The sequence below is a fragment of the Amblyomma maculatum genome, chromosome 1 (assembly GCF_055883805.1).
Source record: "Amblyomma maculatum isolate TAMU_Amacu chromosome 1, ASM5588380v1, whole genome shotgun sequence".
Classification (NCBI taxonomy): Eukaryota; Metazoa; Arthropoda; class Arachnida; order Ixodida; family Ixodidae; genus Amblyomma; species Amblyomma maculatum.
In genome coordinates, this window is record NC_139344.1 from 24,621,796 (window position 1) to 24,644,357 (window position 22,562).

Consider the following 22,562-nt stretch of genomic DNA (forward strand, 5'->3'; position numbering starts at 1 on the left):
GCGTCGGCGACTGGCTGAACACTCGGCCTGAAAGCGGTCTAAGCTGTGTAGAAGAGCGATTGCGAATGGGAAGTAGGATACAAGTGGCATCATAATTGTTATCTAGTCGGACCTATAATAGATTCTGAATGGAAATGAAATCAGAATTGTAAGAGATTGACGAGAGAAAGGAGAATTCTATCGCATTTATTCGCGTTAATCTAGTTTGCGGTTTTAATTTGAACATAATATTGTTTTGACGCAATTGACGCCTGCCGTGACTGAAATCTGTTTCTTAAAAGATTTCCTTTCGATTTGAAACGTCCTACCTGTAGGAGGTTTCCCATTTACTCGCCCAAGCAACTGGTAAAGCAGTTGCATTGCGTTGCGCGAACGTATATGCCTTACAGGCAATTGCTGCCTAACACTGTAGAGGTACGGGCAACCCGTAAATATTTATACAGCATCAAAGTGCTCATACACTAGCGAGGGCTGCTGGAGCAGCATCAAAATAGTGTGTACAAGTAAGAAGCATCACTGTCGCAGTTTCTTATAACTACAGTTCAAGTGCATAACTTTTCATAAGAGCGCAAAAGCTTCAGCTCGTTCAAATTAAAAGGAAAATGTTGCATTCTCCTGTTGAAGCCAATATATCTGTATCAAACCACGATGGAACCAGGCCAATGATTTAAAGCGCTTAGAAGATATAAATTTGTTGGATGAGAGATCTACGGAAGGTATTGCAGATAGACTCCTTTTGAAAGAAAAAAAAATCACGATCAAAGCCTCCCCTCCCCCAACGCGGAACGCTCCAACTCAACTCTCTGAAGACTTACACACCTTAGACCAGGATGGATGTACCCATTATTTAGTGGAGGAGAAGCGTGACGAAATTGGTGTAAATGTCTTGGCTCTTATGGCGCAGAATGCAGTTCTGTACGATTGTCAACTCTGAACAAGGGAACACTGAAGCGCTTATAATGACAGGGTATATAACCAGTTGGAAATGCTGGCCAGTGGGAAAAGTGCTTTTACATTAACAGCTCTAGATCTAGACACTGCCACACTGGGTAGGGTTCGCCACTATGCCGCTAGGTGGCGACTCTGCTTGAGGCAAAATTGGATACATTCGATGGAAAAGAAACAGTGCGGAAATATACCGAAAGTGGAAAAGGCAGATCCGGAAGGAAGCTTTCTTTGATAACTCAAGAGGCAGTGCCCTACTTTTTGAAGCTAGATCAGGTTGCCTTAGAACACGCACCTACAAAAAGAAATTTAACAATGAAGATGACGCATGTGCTGTATGTGGCAACTCCAGTGAAACAATTGACCATATTATACTCGAATGTAATAGTATCCATCCGCAAGTTGATGCAGGCGCAGTCACTGTTCCTGAAGGTCTGGGGTTAAGAGATACCAGTGGCCGGGTGAATAAACCGGCGGTGGAAGCTAGCAAAAAATGACTGGAAGATTGGTGGCTTAAAAGCAGAGACGTGATATAAGGTTAGTAATGTAGAAACAAAAATTAAATAAATAAAATGATGGTATAGTTAACCAATATAAATCAATAATTAAGATATAGGGAGAAAAATGAGCATGATAGCTACTGCTACCACCCCCGTTTCAAAAGGGACGCTCCTATATTCCATCCATCCATCCGAGGCCAATAGATATCACTTCGAACACACAGCTTATTTATCCGGAAAAACACCAGATACATTGCTTGCACCTTTTGTGTCAATTTGCTCAAATTATAAGCTTGTGCAATATATCTGTCTTTGATATATTAAGAGACATTATAAATTTGTTTCAACGCTTATGCATAGCTTGCTATATATTTCAAATGTTCAACCACAAGTTGGTATTTGTGCCAGTAAGAATACTCATAAATAGGATTGTGCTATTCGCTGTAATATCGCCTTCTCTGTCCTGTGCCTTAATGACCAGCCAGTGAGAACTTGTGGGAGAGAAGGTTGCGGAGAGTGTGTATAAGCACATCGCCGTGGAGAAGGCTAAGCATAACATTTTTTTTTTTCTGTTGACCTTTCGGACATTTTGGACATGAAGGGGGTTTATTTCAACGCCTCTGCTTCTATACATGTCAAGCAAAGCAGCGATAGGGGGTAGTTGGTTGAACATTTTGACAAAATAACGTGCTACACTATAAACAGCCCCACAATTAAGGAAGCAGGAAAACTAACACGCGCTCGTCCTGCGTACGTTAGTCGCCCTGCTTCCTTGTGTGTCGGTCTTAGCGTATCGCATAATTGTTTCTAAAAAAACAAAAAAACTCTTACATATCCTTTCACACTAAACGCAATGATGTTGGGATACAATTATGTAAATTTCAATCTCTCATACGACCTCCATTTTAGCGGAAAGACGATTATTTACTTCAGAGTGTCCATTTTTGACTTCACCGCGGCAGCCACATCGAGCCTTCAGCGTCAGCGTCAATGGGTGCCTGAAAGAGCGCCAACTTGGGACTCTCCTTCGATGTGGGAGGGTGACATTAGAATTCACCTTACCCCTGTGCCACGGGCAGGAGCTGCCAACTTGGCTCGCTCCTTTTATACGGGAGGGTGATACCAGAATAATCCTGCCAGAATCCTTTGCAATCACGTTACCTCTCAGAAACGCAGGCACGTCCATATGGCTTGGTTAACGCGAGATTTTATATGTGGGCTGGTAGCTTAAGCTCTCGCGTCATACCCGTAAAGGCTGAGCTTGAGTGTCCCCAATAATGTAGCACCCTACACTGATAGGGAGTGATAGGGAAATAATTTAGCAGGCAAAAAAAGCTTCCGCTTCCATCCAGGTTTAACCAGAGATAAACTACAGCTAAGTTTTTAGAAGTAAACTACTTGATACCATCAATTTCGGACAACCTAGATCGCACTCGCACGGCAGGTCTACTTTTGCAAGTGGCATAAATGTTTTCTGCATATCACTATGAATTGTCGAAATTTGTTTTGCAGATAAAGAGAAAATGAGATCTGGACGCGCTGTCACATTGTTTCGTTGATTGATTAACGAAAATGTCAATTCAGCAGCTTTCTAAGAATGACTGGTTGCATCCTTAATGCAGAAATCTGCTCGCTTCGGCTGCCAGCCTGGCCCTACGAACTGACTGTAGCTGGTTCTCAGGGAGGGGGGGGGGGGGGGCTGCATCTTAAAGAAATTATAATCGAAGAGCCTAAATAAGCGCCTTTCCTTAAGAGCAAGAAAATGGTAAAAATTATCGACTAACATAGTGGTTAAGATGCCTGTAAGGTTGTTTTTTTTTTTTCTGCACTGCATTAGTGTTGTTAGGAGAATGGGTGTGATTACCTATTAACTACCGAGGGTAGTTAGCCGGAATAACTTCCGGCCAACATATTTGTATAGAGCTACCTCGGCGCAAAAGCACCGGCAAAAAAAAAAAAAGAAAAGGAAGCCTATTACCAGCTATTGCAGTTCTCTGGCTGTCTTTTCAGATGTCGCGATGCAGCGCAATTGGTACCTTCTCCAAAAATTCTAACGAGTGCAGTAGTACAAAACAGCTGTCAGTAGAAACACATGCGGATACACCATCTAAACCATATTTTTTAAATCGCCGAAGCGGCAGACAAACCTTGTAACGAACAGTGAAAGACTTCCGTTATATTCATTGAGGCTTCCTTCCCGCTCCGATAAAATTTCGTTCAATGAAATTTTAATCGGAACGGGAAAGGCAGCTTAAGAGCGCGTAATGGAACCAGACAAGAAATAAACAAGACGTCGCTCAATTACTATTTCACTTCTTCCTCCGAGGCACAACGTTTCAAAGCCAAAGCTGAGCATATAGCCACTTTGGTTACATTTAACACATACACGAAAAAAAAAAATAGAAAGCCTGAGTTCCATGAAAAAAAAAAGATAAAAAAAAAAAAAACTGGCGTCGGTTTCTTCGATCATGCTGATTGAAAGTGACCCCGGATTTAGAGTCTGTGAGCCCCTCAAGAAAGTTTGGCTTTACGGTTACCAGAAGTCCCTATATCTGTTAATCGCCGTGTTAATGATGGGGAGCAGATGGACCTTGATATAGTTGGCTTAGAATGTTCATTGTCGCTTAACGCTGGAGTTTATTCTTGAGGCGCACAGTGTCCTTTTAACTCTATTATTTACCCTGTGCGGAGTGTGATATCGTTATTTTCGTGCTTGCAGAATCCGAAAAGAAAAATAAAAAAAAACGTTGCTGCGTAAAAAAATGCATAAACAGCGAATGCGTTTATTAGAGTGATAACGTAACTGAAGAAAATGCATAGCTTTTTATCTGAAAAAAAAAAAAAAGGTACCAACTTGCTTATGTACGCTTCAGGTTTGAGTAGAGCGCAGATCGACACAGGCTTCACACGCAACTTCGCCCACTCATAGCCATAAAGCTAACAGCGTGCCACGAAAATAAAAAAGAAAAAGAAGACGTGTAGGGCCATGCTGGCAGTGCTGCTAAAATTACAGTCCGATCGATGGCCTGGTGAAATACTCCTAGTAGTGGAACGTCTATACGGGCCAGAACAATGCTGAAATATGCCACCTTTGCGCATAGTTCAGGCAATTAGAAAGTACAAGGTTCATTTCGAGAGCTGGCCGGCTATAGTCTGGTCACTCCTACGCAAAATGTGTGACACACCACCTTGCATATATAAACCTTGTTTTAATCAACGAAGACTATTAAGGCATGACATCAAAGGTATTTCAGCGGCAGCTCACATGGCATTATGGCATTACGCTGCAGCAGGACGTTTCGACGGGTTATTTGGTACATGATCTTGATTTTTATAGCACTGAAGAAACATCAAAGGAAGAAAGACACATGCGCTTCGGTTCTTTTGTGTCTATCTTCCAGTGGTGTTTCTTCAGCGCTATAAAAATCAAGATCATATGGCATTATGGGATAGAGTATATGTGCCATAACGATTGCATATAGTTGTTCCAGCCACTTACAGTCGCACAGCGCGCCACGGCGCAGAGCTGAGAGTTCCAAAAGAGATGAGTGTCTGAGACGAGTCATCTTGAGCTAAAGTGGCTACTGCGTCAAACAGATGATTGTAATGAGCTGCGTAGCAGGGATCGCAGATAAATAAAAGCGATAGCGTTCGCAGAACAAGTTTACTCAATTTTAATGCGGCTCGTACGCACATGCTGCCCGTGCATTCTTGAAGGGGATCTCAATCAGATGGGCTGAGCGGCGTTTACCCGGTTCGTTCCTTGAAACTGATTTTGTTTTCTGCTGGTATTGTATTCAGTGGACGCGTTTTAGTACTAGGAGTAGACGGCTATGGTTGACCCGACATTTGGGAGCCGTATATCCGAAACCTCGCTTTGAAGGCATGTGATTGGAGGTGCCTAGGTCCTTGGTTCGAATCAGTATTCTAAGCTATGCCTCCAAGTCTACCAACAGGTACATGCTAAATGCAATGAGAAATCGCATGACATTACCCAGAGTGCTGTACGACGAATTGTTGCTCCACGATTTCGATACCAATGTTGGAAAAATTGCTGCCACATGGAGGTCCATCAGAGCTTAGCATGTACAGAGCAGCGAAATGTGTTAACGTTGTCTAAAGGGCCAGAGCACTCTCTCTCTTTCTCTCTGAACGCACAGTGAGAACATTGAAAGTGTCAGCAACTTCCTTAAGGAATCATCATAAAGTCCTCTCATAAGCCTGCCCACTCGGTGCGAATAAGGCAAATGAGGGGGCTAAGGCACCTACAAGAAAGCTTCAAGAAACAATGGGTTTGGAAATATGAAAAAGAAAAAAACGGGAAACAAGTTGATGCAAAAAAAAAAAAGTGAACAAGGTCCACTCGACCAGACTCTAAGGGAAAGAACAAGTTGTCACGCTTCATGGGCTCCTATTGAGAGCGCCACACAAATGTTGCAAATATTCTGTGTATAACTTGTACTTTCCTCCTCGCACAATGCAGGATTTGAATGACATACGCAAGTTTGCAAACAAAAATATGTTACAGACCTGTGCACTAGCAAACATTGAGAGTTCCCTACCCATCCAAGCCTGTGTTGGTCGCCGCACAGGTACGAATTGTGAACCCCAGTAGGCTGCACTGTTGCGAACTTGGTGCAGCGGAACACCTAGGTACTGAAGAGGGCTGCAGTCTCAGCATATGTCCCGAAACTGGCTTGACCTAGTGCCCCAATGGCCCAACCAAAAACCCTTGGATTTATCTAAATTAAGAACCGGGTCTGATACATCGCAGAACTGTTTAGCCAAGTGAAAAGCCAAGTGTACACTATTTTTGTCAGAACAAAAGAGGGCGATATCATCAGCGTAGGTTAAAATCTTCACATTGAGCCAGAGAGAAACGACGGATGGGCTGCACTGTTAATTATACTGAGACAGAAGGGTTCCAAATATAGGGCAAACAGCAGTGAGGACAGTGGCCATCCTTGACGAACAGATGATTCACTACCGCTCTCTCGTGCTGCGCATTGCATGTAGTCGTCTTCAGGAACTTCCATCCTTGCGCAAAGGATGCAGAGTACATAGCTTTCGCATTGCCCTCTTAAGCTGATGGACTTAGGCCACCCCCAAAAATTTGAGTGGCCAGCCCCCAAATACGGCTACGCATTCCTGAAATTCAAATTCGTAAATTGAGCTGACCCGCGTTCAAAACAGACTTGGCCCAGCTGCGAAAGTTGGGTGGTCCTCCCAAAATTAGGCGGTAAAGTTCCCAAATGCGGATAGTCAGTCGAGGTTTGGACACTTTCGTATAATGCCACTTTGCTTGGAGGAATCCTCCAAGCAAACGATCTCTCATTCTTTTTTTTTCGTAAACGTTAATTCTGGCGTCCCTGTGTTTTAGAGCACTGCTGCCAAGCAGTGAAGTCGTCTGCCCGGCTTACTTGCGTGTTATACGGGGAAGCCAGTGCAAATGGATAATCACGCCAAAATTGCCGCTGCGTGTCACGACTGTATTTTTGCAAGACATTTTCTGCGCACTGAAAACAAAAACAAAAAGAAACGCGCTTCATGGAAAAATTATTGGGTGATCTTTACATTGATCGTTTGGAAAGGCATAAGCACTAATCTTTCTCGATACGTTGAAGCGCACGCACAGGCACGCACGCACACGCGTCCACACGCACGCACGCGCACGCGCACGCGCACGCGCACACACACACACACACACACACACACACACACACACACACACACACACACACACACACACACACACACACACACACACACACACACACACACACACACACACACACACACACACACACACACACACACACACACACACACACACACACACACACACACACGCGCGCGCGCGCGCACGCGCACGCGCGCACACACACACACACACGTACGCACGTGCGCGCACGCACAGGAGTGACATGACACAGCTACTGACTAATGATTGCTTAATTGCTTAAGTTCTCTTTCCGATATTTTGTTATTTCGGTTTCGAGGCGGCTTTGCACACCTGTCTAAAACTCTCTTAGCTTTCGGCTGTATCGGCATCACGCTGCCGTCGCTTAGCCTCGGCCTTTCTGACTATATGGCCTTGATCGACATGACTCGCTTACAGAACCGCATACATCGTTCAGTTCATCGCAGCACCACGAAACTCACTGCTGAGGCACCTTTGGAGAACGCAAAGTTATGTAGGCAGGAGCACCAGTGGGCGTGCGAAAGCAGTACGACGTTCCCGTCTAGCTTCGTGTTTAATACGCTTTCAAATACGGTCAGCTTCAAGCATGGCAGCCCGATTTTCTGGAGCCACAGCAGCTCGTAGCATCTTCTGCCTCTCAGGTTACAACTCCGTCGGTTAGACATGCCATGTGAGCAAATGGCGAACACGAGATGAGAAATGGTCGCGCCGGTGGGTCGACAAAGGCTCGCGCCACAGTTGCTATGACAACCAGCGAGCCGCCGGCTGAGTCGCAGTTGCTATGGCTACGGTCTACCGGCTGAGCGCCGATCGCATGAGATGGCCTGGATCAGAGACGTGGCCGGATGTGCTCTGTCGCCCTCACCGTGGTCGCCCTAAAAACGGGTCCGGGCGCTTTGGAACTGGCTACCGTGAACAAGACGCCGCTTGCTCCTGCATTTGTAAGCGTCGCACGAAACCGGGCGCGTTCGGACTTGTAAGGCCAAAGCCTTGCTTGCCTCATGAGGGGTATCAAAGTTGCGGCGCAACAGTTCATTGTGCAATGCTCATGGTGGTATAATACCATTTCCATTCCCATTTCCCACACATCTGCAATGGTCAAGCTGGACACTAGATTGCGATAGGGATCCGAACTGACAACATATGTACCTCCAGTTTTGGCGCTGTCGTTTGTCGTACAGTGGACTTTCGTATCAACATTAATACTCAAGCGTCCCTCATACAGCGTTCCGAGTGATGTCATACGATTTCGCGTTGCCCATAGCGAACGTCTATTATTCAAGGTGCACGTTAGCTCACGACAAGGATTCCAACCGACGGCTTATAAACTTGCGATGAGACATACATGCTTTCGCCTTTACAGCACGTACGCAGTCCTAAGTGCTCTTCGTAAGCTTCTGCTGGTTCATACAAGTGGCCACGTGCTTCAGCGTTTGTACTGCATCTTGTAAGGATGAAAGCTGATGAATACAAACTTTATAAAACACAGCGCAATAGGTTAGTCGTCCGATACATACCTTTACAACGCCAGCGGTGGTGGCCAAGTTGTCTAAAGCACGGGCAAGCGGAACCGAACTGTTCGGGCCACTGCTGGCTCGAATCTCGATCGAGGCGATAAGTACGGTCAATTTCTTTCATGATTCTTGAAAACTAATTAGCGACAGACGGCCACACCTGGGTTTTCGTTGCGCTAAATGTTCTAACATTATCGCCTTAAAAATGCGCGCTTTTTGGTAGACTGACCTGGATTTGAACCCCCATAAGGCGATTTCGAAGGGTAGCGCGAAGTAGTTTGATTAGATATATCGATAATTATACGAACGAAAGCGCCAATTGATGTATATGCTTATCTTGAGCTTATAGAAGCCAGAATATGTTCTAACCTGACGTGCTGGCAGTGCACTACTCGTTGGGTGTTGTTAGCTCTAACCTGCTCCGCATGAGACTCAACGAACAGTTCTTTGGACCTTGCCACTGCTTGTTATGACATGTATAATTTTGTTCCACGTGTACTATACAAAGACTAAGAGCCTAATTAAAGTCAGGTTACAATTGGTTGCCGCAAAACCTTCGGCGAAGAAATGGGCAATCGAGGCACGCTACGCTAGGGCCACCGCTAGCTTTTAGTTAGGTTGGCTTCGAGTCACGATTGCAGAGTTGCGTGTAAAATGATGTGGTGTGAAAACGAACTCCCCACATTCACCTTGTAACCTAGTTTCAGAGCGTTAGTGCTTCCAGAAGTTGCCAAGGCCGCGCGCATGAGCCGTTTCTGCGGGCGAAACGAAATTGAAGAGGGTCACCGGGAGAAGTGCCACTTTACAGTGCCGCGACGTGATGCAGGTCATACTTAGTGACCAATGAAATTGCAATTTGATATATTACGCGGCATTGTTATGCTTACACATATTATCTTTAAGGGTATAATGTGCGCCTCCCACATTGATATTTATTCGAAATATCGGACTTCGACATCTCCGGGCTGGACTGTATTCGTTTGGCGCACCACATATAGCCGGCTTCGTGGGCGCCCGGTTTAATTGAAAGCGCGCTCTGCACAGTTTGGCGGCAAAGCTGAGCGCTAGCTAGATATTCCTCAGTGTAGATGGTGCAATTTAAGCCTGTTTCACGCCTTCTAACTTGAACACTTTCAAAACAGTAACATTTTTGTGGTCACGCTGGGGAAGCTCAACCATGCAGCATGTATATTTTTTCCCCAAACATTGAAACAATTTTATTTTGCGAAAAGGTTATTCACGTTTCCATAAAAAAGTGGAACCATAAGTCCTGTTGGAGGGTGATGAACGGAACTCTGTTGGGTCGCAAACTACGCTGTCTTCGTTTGTATGGAAGCGTAACAATTAGCTTCGTCCAACTTCGATATCGTTTTGCAGATAAGGGGTCGAGAATGGTGTAATTCTGGACTAAAAATGCCGCGAAGAAGCCTTTGCCACTACTCCTACCGAAGTCGCTATTAGTACGTACAAAACGTACTAGGCTTCGCTGGCTGCGCGTTGCTCGCACATATGCCTGTATTTTTTTAATTTTTTATTTTCCTAGACGTAACGCTGATTGGATGTCAGCCTTTCTATGATTTGAAATGTTCACATCATGGTACCTGTTTTAAAGAGTGGTGAACGCTTCGTGGCGCCGTCCGGCCCTCTGTATAGATTTCATGCCGCCAGGTATCTCTTTTGAGATTTAGTTCTGCTCCTGTCGACCCTGGTTGTTGCTATCACGGAGCTTTGGGGAGCGCTTGGCAGAAAAGTGCCTCCCGACGGGAAGTCGCAGGCAGCTGTATTGTGATCGGCTTTGCTGCCGTCAAAGGACCGTTTCCGTCCTTTTACCCCCTTCCTGCTGCCGATGTCTTCACGGCGCGCAGCCCTCTGCAGTAACCACATTGTTTGATACTCTATGTGTCGGCCGCCCGTTTTTAAAAAAGCATGCCTTCTGCTGGCGAAGCGTGTGCCCCGTCAGAGGATTGTCTGGCCTTCAGACAACAGAAGAAGCAGATGGGTGGGTCCGCGTGGCCCCTAAGCGCTTCCTTCCTGAAGGGGATGTCTTCTTTCTTGATCAGTCGGTGTACAGAACATCTTGAGGTGATTTTTAACACTGCAGACATTTCTTTCGTATCTGTGTCCGGAAAAGAAAATAGATTTTAAGAATGATGTGGCACAAAATGCAGATTTTAGAACTGTTGTGGCGCCATTATGGGTATGCTTTGCCTGTATGTTTGGTTGGGAGTTCTGACCTCTCCTTCGCCAGATATTGATGGGTCGAGGGAATCGGAAAGAAATCGTTTTTGAATTCCAAAGCGATTATATCGCATTGTCATTACTCAGGAGACCTAGACTTATCTTTTACTCATCCCTTAGCTGTTGAAACCGAAATAGGGGAGGAAGAAAGTTTCAGTTATAAATTTTTTTAGCTGTAGATAAACAACACGAAATGATCCGTAATAGCAATGCTTTACGCATAATTACAGTGAACACGTGACCTAAAATACATGCACTCTCCTTTAAGTCTGCGCTTGCACTAATTACTTTTCGCTAATTATGATCAATAATTAGGTATTACTTTATAGTCATTTATTACCTGCAATCTACGTACTGTTCAGTTTATTATATTTGGAGCAATTCTTTACCATTTTATTCACGAATTGGTTTTCACTAAACATAAAACTGATCAGCTTTCGCTACTTATTAACCACCTCCAGTTCAAGAAGTGCTAATTTTATTTCATTCGGACCCTTTTTTAGCCAGTTTATTCAGCACTTACTTCATCTGATTATAGGCCGCAACATGGTTCTTTGATTTCCAAAACAGTGATGTCACCAAATGCACAAAAAATATAGGAATAAAAAAAAATAACAAACGCAACCAAAGCCTTTGCCCTGCTTTCTCTTGTTTAGAGGAAGGATACTATATACCATTAAGAAGCAATAGCTGATTGTAGACCTACTAAAACTGTGATATTAGATTTTTCAGTATGATAGGATTTCTTTAAAAAATCGGGTATAAATGGATACCAAAGGGTTAATAAAGTAAGTGTATTGGGCACTGTCTGTGTGCAGCACGTTCGCTTGCAGATAGGCAGGGGACCAGCGCGTTTTGGTTACCTAACTAAACCCTTCTATTAACCTATTGATCTGAATTCGTATGCAAATTAAGGGACATACCACATCGCCAAAACAAGTAGCATGCTTATCAGTAGCCATCCTGCCAATCTCACTCGAGATGAAATTGCATTTCTTGGTGTTGCATTAGCCGATTGCCTCGTGTCATCGATTGATTAGGTTGCTGGTTATTTTTCTGTGTTTCATTGCAGTCCATCTCATTTGCCATGATCAATGGAGGGTAGTGCGGCCCCATTATACGCGTGATATTTTTTTCGGTTTTCTCTTCTCTACTCCTCCTTAGGCAACACATCGCGCTCGCTTTTCACTGCGGCGCACTTCAGCCGCCGGTGAAAAGACTTGCACTATTTGCTCAGAGGAACTATTACGGAAAATGAAACTTAAGCCTCCGCGTTGTAGTACCATTGAAACTACTTGAGAAGTAACCTGAGAGGTCGACCAAACAGTCTTGTTCTCCATGTCTCATCTACTGGGAACGCCATGAACTTCTGGTGCCGCTCTCAGTCCTAGCAGCGTGGTCCGTGTTCCCCTACGTAAACAGTAGTTAAGCGTGATGTGAACATCCGAATAGGCCCTCATGACGAGTAGCGCACGTGCATTGAGATATAAAGCAAGGATAGTGCGGTATGCCCTCAGCGAAACACTGTCGGCTCTTTCGTTAGTTTTGTAGTTCCCAGTTAAGAAGTACGTCAAGACGAGCCATCTGTTCCATCAAAGTCTCCAGGTTCATAAATGAGGAGAGACATTGACTGCCCACAGCTCTGGTCTTTAAATGAACGGAAAGAAATCTCACATTTGTCGTAGCTCTCTGGTGCTACAACAAATTACTTGATAAGAGGTATGGAACTGAAACGTGTGGTTTGAAAGAGGGGTGCCTTTCAATGAAACACAGGCGCCTCACCGTATCAACGCACCATATTTCTACGGCTAAATCACTTCAGCCTTATGAAGGTATTTTAGAAGCCTCGAAATCTTTGAATTGTATAGCACTCCCGCGAGAAAGCGGTCCTTGTAAAAAACGCATGACACAACGTTTGGCTTTGGTGAAAAGGCCAGGATTTATCTCTCCTCTGATTTTTGCACAGTTCTCTAACGCGCCTATCCTGATGAGGCTCTGCTTCGACCGCTCTCTCCTTGTGCGGCCCAAAACTTCCCTCGGAAAACTGTGCGTTGAAACAAGGCTATTTGAATGACGATGTTAGCGCCACCTTAGCGACCGTGAAGAAGCTGAAACTTGAAACGCAGGAAAGAGAATATGCATGCCGTATATAGCTTACATGGCATCTGTCTCAGCAAGTCGGCTCTCGGCCAAGCACGTTCAAAAACGAGCCTGGCATCTTCAAGCGTCGTGGCCACTGCTAAAGTAACACATGTTGCTTTGGCACACACTAGCAACACATCAGCAAATTTAGACTGCATTCAAGCAGAACGAGATGAACTTGAATCAGTGCCCAGGCACGATTGTGGCTGACGTCAGGGGGTTGACCTTCATTGAACAGGGTTTTGGCTTTGCTCCTGAAGCGGACGTTAAGTCGGTTTTTTGGTGGGTAGTTTTTATTGAAATGCCAGTGACCTGCATTTCTTGCAGTGGACACCATTTGCGGCACGCAGCAGGGACTAAGTCCGAATCTAACACAATTTCGCCGTCCTATATCGTCTGCGAGAAGCAAGCGAAAATACTATCGTCGCAATCCTAGTTGGTCTATGCGGCAATACCACCAATTTAAGTGCCCGCTACTCTGTTCTGGTTGTTTTGAAGCATCGCTTTCTAGCCTCCACCCATTCTAGCGATCCGGCCTGCAACTCTTTACGGGAGCTTTTCGCACACTGCAGACTCGGCATTCTTCGCTTAGTTCGTATTAGATTAGAGAGTGGAGCCCGTATGTGTGTCTTTGCTTGTGTACAGTTGCGGCGCAAACAGAGGAAGAGAGAAGTTAAAAAAAAAAAAAACTGCTCTCTAATATTTTTTTTCTGTGTTTATTGCTTTTTCTGTCAATAGAAGCCCTCTCGGCTGTTCGGGCATTGACGTTAGAAATTTCCTGCTAAGCTGAAAACAGCTTCGCAAGTGCAAAGGACCTTCAGCTCCAACGTATCTATAGGAAAAAAATCATTGTTGGAGATGCCGTGAGAACCAGCACGTGAAGAAACGTTCGTCCAGGCATTTTCTTGAAGCCAAGCGAGAAAGGAAGTAAAATTAGAAAGCCAAGTAAGCCCGGCTTCTGAGGTTTTGCTCTTACTTTTTTTCTTTATTCTGCGCCCAAATCCTATTCGTGCGCTGGAAGGCCTTTGGCGCCTATATTTTGTTTTTCTTTGTGAAGGCGAGCACGCTCGCTTTAGCGTTGCTTCCTGGTTCACCATCATGTAGTGACGGCAGGGGTCTCCTGGCACAGGCACCTTGAGTCGATTTGAATGGAAATTTTTGCCTCCAGGCTGAACGTAAACTGCGCTCCAGGCACCGAATACATAACATGCCTGACTTCATTACGGCGTCGTCGAGACGGGCTCCTTGTCGCCTACTTCCGCCTAGTACTAGTTTTCATCTTCGGCGCGAAAGAAACTGCTTATTACAAAATTTAGCCTCTTTTTGCACGTTTATTAAAGAATTTAGACCAGAGAATACAATTCGGTGACCGTTTCTATCTTTGAGTTTGGCGCGTGCGCGTTCAAAGCAGCGAGCTCTTTCTTTATTATCGTGGCGCGACCTTAAAAAAACTATCTGGCTGATCTTGAGGAGATTTTGCCTCTGTGGGAGAAGGCCGTGCCTACAAATTCACCCCTGTCAATGCCGCAGGTGCCTTTATCTTCAGCCCCTCCGCACCGGTGGTGGAGCAGCGACAAAATATGATTCAAACGACACGTCGCGAAAATTTTTTGATATTTGATGGCACCTCGGCTACCTTGGCCATTTTCCGCAAAATCGGGAGGCAGACGATTTAAAGGGGCATGTTTCTCTAAATAAACTGCGCTACTTTCATATGATTATAAAGGGAACAAACAAGCGTTTCAAGGAATGCAGAAAACACCAAGACCAGGTCATGGTTAAACACTGAGTCTTCGTGAAAAAGAAGATGAGATGCAAGGCAGTGTTTTTTGAGTATATAGATGATTATAATACCGCAGCTCCTTTTCTTCTAAAACTGTATATAATTTCAAAATTTACAGGTTGGTAGATCATGTTTATCAATTTTTCTTGTCAGAGGCAAAAGCTCGATTCGAAGCCTACGAAGGGTAACTTGGCTCACTTACTTTGAGCGACGCACATCTGAGGACCGTAACTTGTCTTTACAGGGCACATTTTTTTTTTTATTCTTGGGGATTCCAACCCCTGTATCACTTTCGGTTTACACATGCGTCAATGCATTTTTTAGCATCGGCATAGGTAACCGTCATGTTGTAAACAGTTTCAAAGACAGTAAGGTGCTTACAAGCAGCGTCGCTATATACTAATATACGTTGCTTCGTGCTGTGTACGCGCTGCAACGAAAGTCTTTACGCCTCTAAAACGGACAAGGCTCACGCACAGGAGGGACAAGACGCATACCTGACAGAATTACTACAAAAGTGTAATTATAAACATAATAGAAATTACCGTCCTGTATTGTCGCAATAGTTGGGATGTATGGATGCGAGAGTTGGACTGTGAAAAAGGCTGACCGCCGAAGAATTGACGCATTTGAATTGTGGTGCTGGCGAAGACTCTTGAGAGTTTCTTGGACTGCCAGAAGATCAAATCAGTCGATATTGTCGACCATAAACCCTGACTGCTCATTGGAGGGTCAAATTCTAAAGTTAAAGCTCAGCTACTTTGGTCATCTGATGAGAAGAGAGGAGTCGCTGGAGAAAGATTTGATGTTGGGAAAGGTAGAGGGTCGCCGGAGAAGGGGGTAGGCAGCGAACGCGATGGTTAGATGGCATCCTCGAGGCACTGCAGATGAAGTTATGTGATGTTAGGAAGATAGTGAGAGACCGGAAAGCGTGGCGTGACATGGTCCATAGGGTCACGAAGAGTCGGACACGACTGAACGACTGAACTGAACTGATTGTCGCAATAGTAATTTAAGTAAATCATCTATTACTCTCGACAAAATGTACTCGACGTTATATTGCAGTTGCTTCCCAATGCTATGTATTTACTTTCCAATTATGTTTTAGTTTTTGGGAGCACAAAGAAGCACACTGGTCACAGCTCTAACCAGTGATTAATTTTTCTTAGCTGACAGCGCAGCAGTGAACTTCAAAATGGGCTCCAGACATGCTACCACACCTCCACAAAAAGGGTGCCCGCGTCGATGATGATCGCCAGTTATGTTGGCGTAGTGAGGGCGTTCCAGAAGTGCGCCCGATGAAAATCTTTTTCACTTGTGTGCTCGAGTCAAAAATCGCGAAATCACAGAGCGCGCTTTTCCCTTTGCGGCTTCGACGCACGATGCAGTTACCTTCCGTTCATTTCGAAGAACTCGCCACATGCACCAGTTGTGAGCATATTGTGGCGACTTTTTGTTCACGCTTCACGCTGATAATACCAGACATATGCCTAACACCGTGACCGGCATGCTAAGGTGACATAAAGTTAGCTCAACACGAGACAAGGAATCGGAAGAAATACACACGAGGTATGACTTCTTAACGGCTTAAGATTCCACCTTACTGATTACGCGAGTTAGTTCGCAAATGTTTTTGGTTATTGGCTTACAATCTTCTAGGTCGGTGCACATGCAGATTTGCTCTTCCTGAACTATATTTGAAGAGTGCACGCGGAAGTATATTAGTTATGTGAAAATAAAAAGTTCCGATTACCCAATCGAATATTCTCGTATTTGATTAATCAAAATCAAGTTGAATAGCAAGACCGAGGATAGAGCCCTGGGGAACGCCCCCTATCCAAGCAGTAGGTTCTGGGGCTCCATTTCGTACCTTGTCGTGCGGCCTAGCTAATAGGTCTACTTTGGAGAGGAAGCTGCCTATCCAATTTGCATGCGTTTTGGCTGGGATATCTCTTTGCTAATTCTGGTAGGATGATCTGTTGTTTTACGTTGTCGAATGCTTTGTTCATATCAACTGCGAGGACGTAATTGAGAGAGACGCTTTGTCCCGCTTCACCATCTACGCAGATGATGTCACCATATGGACGGAAGCGGTCGATTACTCAAACGGAGCATGCAGACCGAGCTGCAAACAGCAATCTTCAGCTTTACTGACACCTTACAAGAACTGGGTCCTACAGCAGCTGTCTCCAGAAAAGACATAACCCATACGCATAAATGCCAAAAATGTCACGAAAGCCAAAAAATAGATAACACTGCATATTGGAGAACACCACATCAGGTCTGAAAACGGGCACACAAAAATCTTGAGGGCACAGATTTACAGTTGCAAAAGCCCTCGTAAGTGAATTCGTACATTACAGCGTAACTGGACTCTGATGTTGCACCTAATTCACCGGATTTCAAACAAGAACGGTGGAGCCCAGAAAAATCGTGCCAAACACTGTCTAGAATGGTTGCGGTCGGCAGGATTTTGTATGGGGGCATCGGTGTATGAGTTTTTTGATCGCGGGCTCAAAGATATTGGAAAGCTACAAAGGACTACTCTCCCCACCATTTACAGGCCTTTCGAAGGACACGAGGGATGAAGAGCTGCTTAAGCTGGTGAGCATACCACCCATATGAGACATTATCAACGAAGCAAAAATACGAATGCAATCTTGACTAGAAAACACGACGCAAGGGAAGCAAGGTCATGGCATGGGACAACGAATCAACATTGCTCCAAGGCCCTTGGGCACAACACATCAACCCCGTCGTAGGTGCCGGTAAGCGCCCCAAGTCCTCAGCGACTTATGAGTAGGTGTTATTGGGTAGCTAGGCTCATTTTAGAACAGGGAACGGCTCTCACAACACCTCTGAACGTAATAGACATCTACACTGACACTGCAATTATAATATAAAGGGTCAGTGTGCCATGGGTCTATGCACACCAGCGCCCCAACACAACGGAAAGCCCACATGCACTACCGGGAGTTGCTTGCAGTATGGGGAGCCATAAACAACATTACGACAGCTGCAGCCACAAGAGATAATTTCAGTGGCTACCGAATTTTAACCTACTCATACCCAGCGATTGCAGAGCTGACGGCAACCAACGACAGAAGAAACGATGGCCAACGACATCAGGAAGAGGCTGACGCGAATGCAAGAAGTTAGAAAAGAAATTCAAATTATATGGAAACGCAGCCGCGCCAAGGCTTGCTCACAAGTACAAATACCCCATACCCCACCTCCATGCCTAATCCTATAGACTAAATTCCTACTAAAAAATGTTCACTGAAGGCTCCCCTGGCAGATCAATGATACGTACGCATCAAAGTAAAACCTGACATCAGGCTTAGCTTATTAGAAGCCGCACCAACGCCGGTGTTTGATAATACGAAAGAGACTCACTCGACCTCAAGAGATCTGTTCTAAAACAAAGTAATAACAAACGTAGCGTATACACTCCGCACATACTTGACAAGTGGTGACAAGTAGCACTCTTTTTGGGCGAATACACGCCGAATAGAATTTTCGATTGGCGTTCCATTCGGTGATATCACGATTCTATTCCTTCTTCGATTCGGTTCGGAAAACCTACTATATTCGCACATGCCTAGTGTGGACCTATATCTATAACGAGTGCACAGTCGCAACTAAGAATGTCCGCAACCTAATTCGCAAAGTTTCTTGGGCAGATTTGAAGTTACATGTGCACCGCTTTACCATCTGTTGCGCTTTCTCTCGAATATTTGCAATATAAAAGGAGCCACTAAGTCTTCTGCTCCTGCGTCAGCGCAATACCTTTGTGAGCCTCGCGGCTAAGAATACACTGTTGGAAGTGGGGAAGTTGGTGCTCGCGCGTGTTCTTTCTAGTCGTTTGCTGTTGAGCTATGCATGTGTCCTGCGTTATCAATATCCACAAATTGTTTTTTTAGGGTGCCAGTGTGGGCTTTTTTTTTTTTGCCTGTAGTAGAAAATGAAACTTCAGGTTCGGCGCAAAAATATCAGTCGAAATTTCCAGCAAGTGCGGCGACTGAGAAGTGTAGAATTAAGAAGAGACAACTCTACCTGGGGTTGCAGGACGTCGTGTGATTGCGCGCGCGTGTATGCGTGTCTATCTATGTGTGTGGGGAAGGGGGGGGGGGGGGGGGGGCGTCCAAAGAGAATTTTTATTGCTACGGCGTGCCACGGAAGCTCAAACCTATGGCGGGTCACTGTGTGCGCGTGATTTTCTGGGTGCCCGCACACGCAGGTATCACAAGGCAACGAGTGGGGCAACAACGAGGCGCAAGCAACAACATGCAGGAAATATCAACCGCACCGAACAAACTTCCTACCTTAGCGAGTACACTACCTGTCGGGACCTACAGCCTTTAACAATTCGCAAAGAAGCGACGCCGCAACACCCTCGAGCACCTCCGCAATGAAATAACAGAACGCGAAGAAGAACGCGCCTTATTATCTCTATGCCGGAGGAGGTATCGGGAACTGCGCAAACGTTAGTCCGCCGCCTGGCAACCAACACTGTAATAACCTCGCCATTAAGACAGAGTATATTCCACAATGACCGCGACGAAGGGTTGTGCCGCCGCTACCCACATGGTTTGAGAATCTACTGAAGGGCGCTCGCAGAACTTCCCATTGCCATCAATCAGTTCGGCCAACTACATGTGCACCGACTGGGTCCTTTCAGTGTCCCTCGACAGCGCGGACATTTTTTGGGCTGGTGCTGGCCCGAGAAGCGAGCTTTACGCCAGTTGACGCCAAACGAACCAACATTCGGCTCGTCCAGATGTCCGCAAGGGTGCATAGAGTAAAGTGCACTTTTAGGGCTGTTAGGAAAAGACGTGTTTCAAATCAAATCATGAGTATACCAGTTGCGGTGCATTTACATCTGTGAAATTTGTTGCAATATATGCTCTCTCAGTGCGACGCTTTAAACCTTGTGTGGTGCCTTGAAACACAGGGCCGTTAGTCCAAGCTACATTTAATCGTACTTTTACTGAAAAGAGGCGTAGGAAGCATTTTTGCAATAGGTGAAATGATAAATGTCCTGTTGTGTAAGCTTCCTGCGAGAACTGACAAAGCCCCAACAGAGCTACTCTGTTGGGGGCCTTCATGAGCGATCTTTGATGGTTTAATCGTGCGGCCCGCTTTTTTTTTTTTTCATGTGGTATCCCTGTTTAGATGGTTCCTTTTTTTTGCTGCATTCTGCCGCATCACATCAGTTTGTCTCTCATTTGACTTCAATCGTTTTCCTCATAGTTATGCTGCCGTCATGCACGAAACGTCGCTGTTTTAGAAAAAATCTAATTATTTTCATCGTTCTCAATGTCCATTTCCTTCTTTTATGGGCTGCTCTTTATCCACTAGTGTTCTGCAATTCTGAATAAGTTTTATTATTGTTTTATTCGTTTATTCACTATTTCCATGCTCGCGCCTTATCACTCCCGCGTGTTTTATTCCTCTTGTCAGCGGAGATCGTCGTCTTCGCGGTCCTAAGTGTATTGGCGCCGCCCCATAGCCTCACGATAAATGGTTCTGGCACCTTGTTGCTTGTTCTGCCATTCAATGCGATTGTGTCTTAACGCCACTTTGATTAGGAGGAGCAACTTTTATGGAAGGGCAAAGGATGTTCTGAACGTGATTGGGTACGCAAAGTCATTCGTGTGCAGAGAATATTAATGAAATTTTATTATACTCCTCCGTAGCTTCGCAGTGTGCGCGTTTGCTCATGAACCCAGGCGAAACCAAGTGGCATCTGTGACGTCACTCAGCGCAGCCGAAATCAAGCTAACAGCGCGCACGCTTACGTGACAACTATGACGTCACCCAACCGCAGCTACGCTGGAGCTGTGGCGCTCGCCCTGGTTAGATACCCTCCGCAGCCTATTAGGCGGTGCCAACCGGTCGCAACAGCTTTCGACAATGTAACGGCAGCAGTCGTGATGAAAAACTCATGCGAGGCGCCTCTTGAACTGTCGGAGTCTCAGAGGTTACGAGGACGACGTACAGCTCGAATCCAATCATCCATTGGGCGTAGCTTGCCGAAAGGCAGCGCACAGAGACGAAGAGAGGCGGTTCGAGTAAAACGTGCCGCCGCTTTCACTTTAACTAGTTATGATTAGCTGGGTTTAACCTTCGCCAAATATTTTCTTGCACTGAAATTTCAAAGCGCCAATCTCACTACTTCTTACTTTGGTTCCCCCTTGAATGCGTTTCTTCATATAATGTCAAGCTTGACAAGTATTTTACTCGTATTTATCATTATTCTGTTCCTTTGTTCTCTTTTCGTCCTTGCGGAAAACGCTTGATAAATATTCCACTGCAGCTGTATTCCTTATCATGGCTCTTTGGAGTGCATGTCCCATTGCAAGAAGGTTGTCAGCAGCGAACCCGCTTACGTGCTAAACTCATCTACCTGTAGTTTTTCCTGCTGCTGTTGCTTTTTCTTTTTATTTTCTTTTTCAGGCCTTTGCCGTTCTTCTTTCCCCTCTCTCCCTCCCTGACATTTATTCTTAGGAAGCAAAGTTCAATTCAGTCGTTCAGTTGTGTCCGACTCTTCGTGACCCTATGGACCATGTCACGCCACGCTTTCCGGTCTCTCACTATCTTCCTAACATCACATAACTTCATCTGCAGTGCCTCGATGATGCCATCTAACCATCGCGTTCGCTGCCTACCCCTTCTCCGGCGACCCTCAACCTTTCCCAACATCAATCTTTCTCCAGCGACTCCTCTCTTCTCATCAGATGACCAAAGTAGCTGAGCTTTAACTTTAGAATTTGACCCTCCAATGAGCAGTCAGGGTTTATGGTCGACACTGATTTGATCTTCTGGCAGTCCAAGGAACTCTCAAGAGTCTTCGCCAGCACCACAATTTAAACGCGTCAATTCTTCGGCGGTCAGCCTTTTTCACAGTCCAACTCTCGCATCCATACATCACAACTGGAAAGACCATAGCACGAGTTATACGGATCTTGGCTGGCAGACTAATGTCTCTGCTCTTTACTAGGCGGTCAAGGCTAACCATTGCTCTCTTTCCCAGAAGCAGGCGTCTCCTAGTTTCATGGCTGCAGTCTCCTTCTGAGGTAATCTTGGAGCCCAAGAAGAGAAAATCGGTCACCGCTTCCACTTCTTGTCCCTTGATGCTCCAGGACTTGATAGGGCAAGACGCCATGATCTTTGTCTTTTTAATGTTCAGTTTAAGCCCAAACTTCTCACTCTCTTCTTGTACGCGCATCAGAAGCAAAAGCGGTATTTAAACCCTGCCAGTGATGATCGCGCTGCGCAGACGAAGACAAGTCCCCTTGCTGAAACTTTAGCTCGGCTTCCGAACTAAGATTCCCCTTCAACCCCTTTTCAGGGCTTTTTCATACTTTTTCGTCATCTTCTATAATATTTCTCATTGTGTAACGCCAATCCATTAGTCAAGCCTAATTACTATCCACCTTCAGAGCTCCTTGAAAACTTCCCTTCACAGAAGATTGAAAGCGCCACTTGCAATCGGCTGAGACCAAGTACTCTCCGTACATCATACCTGCCAACGTGAGGACTTTAACATTCATAAAATACTCCGATGTGTGTGTCAGGGGGAGTGGGAGGGGTTAATGAGGACCACAAGTGCGTGCGTGGTTCCGAGGCAGGAGTGTCCTCGGCGCGAAGAGATATCGACGCTGTGCGGATGCAGCCATGTCAGTTCAGTTCAGTTCAGTTCAGGCGTTCAGTCGTGTCCGACTCTTCGTGACCCT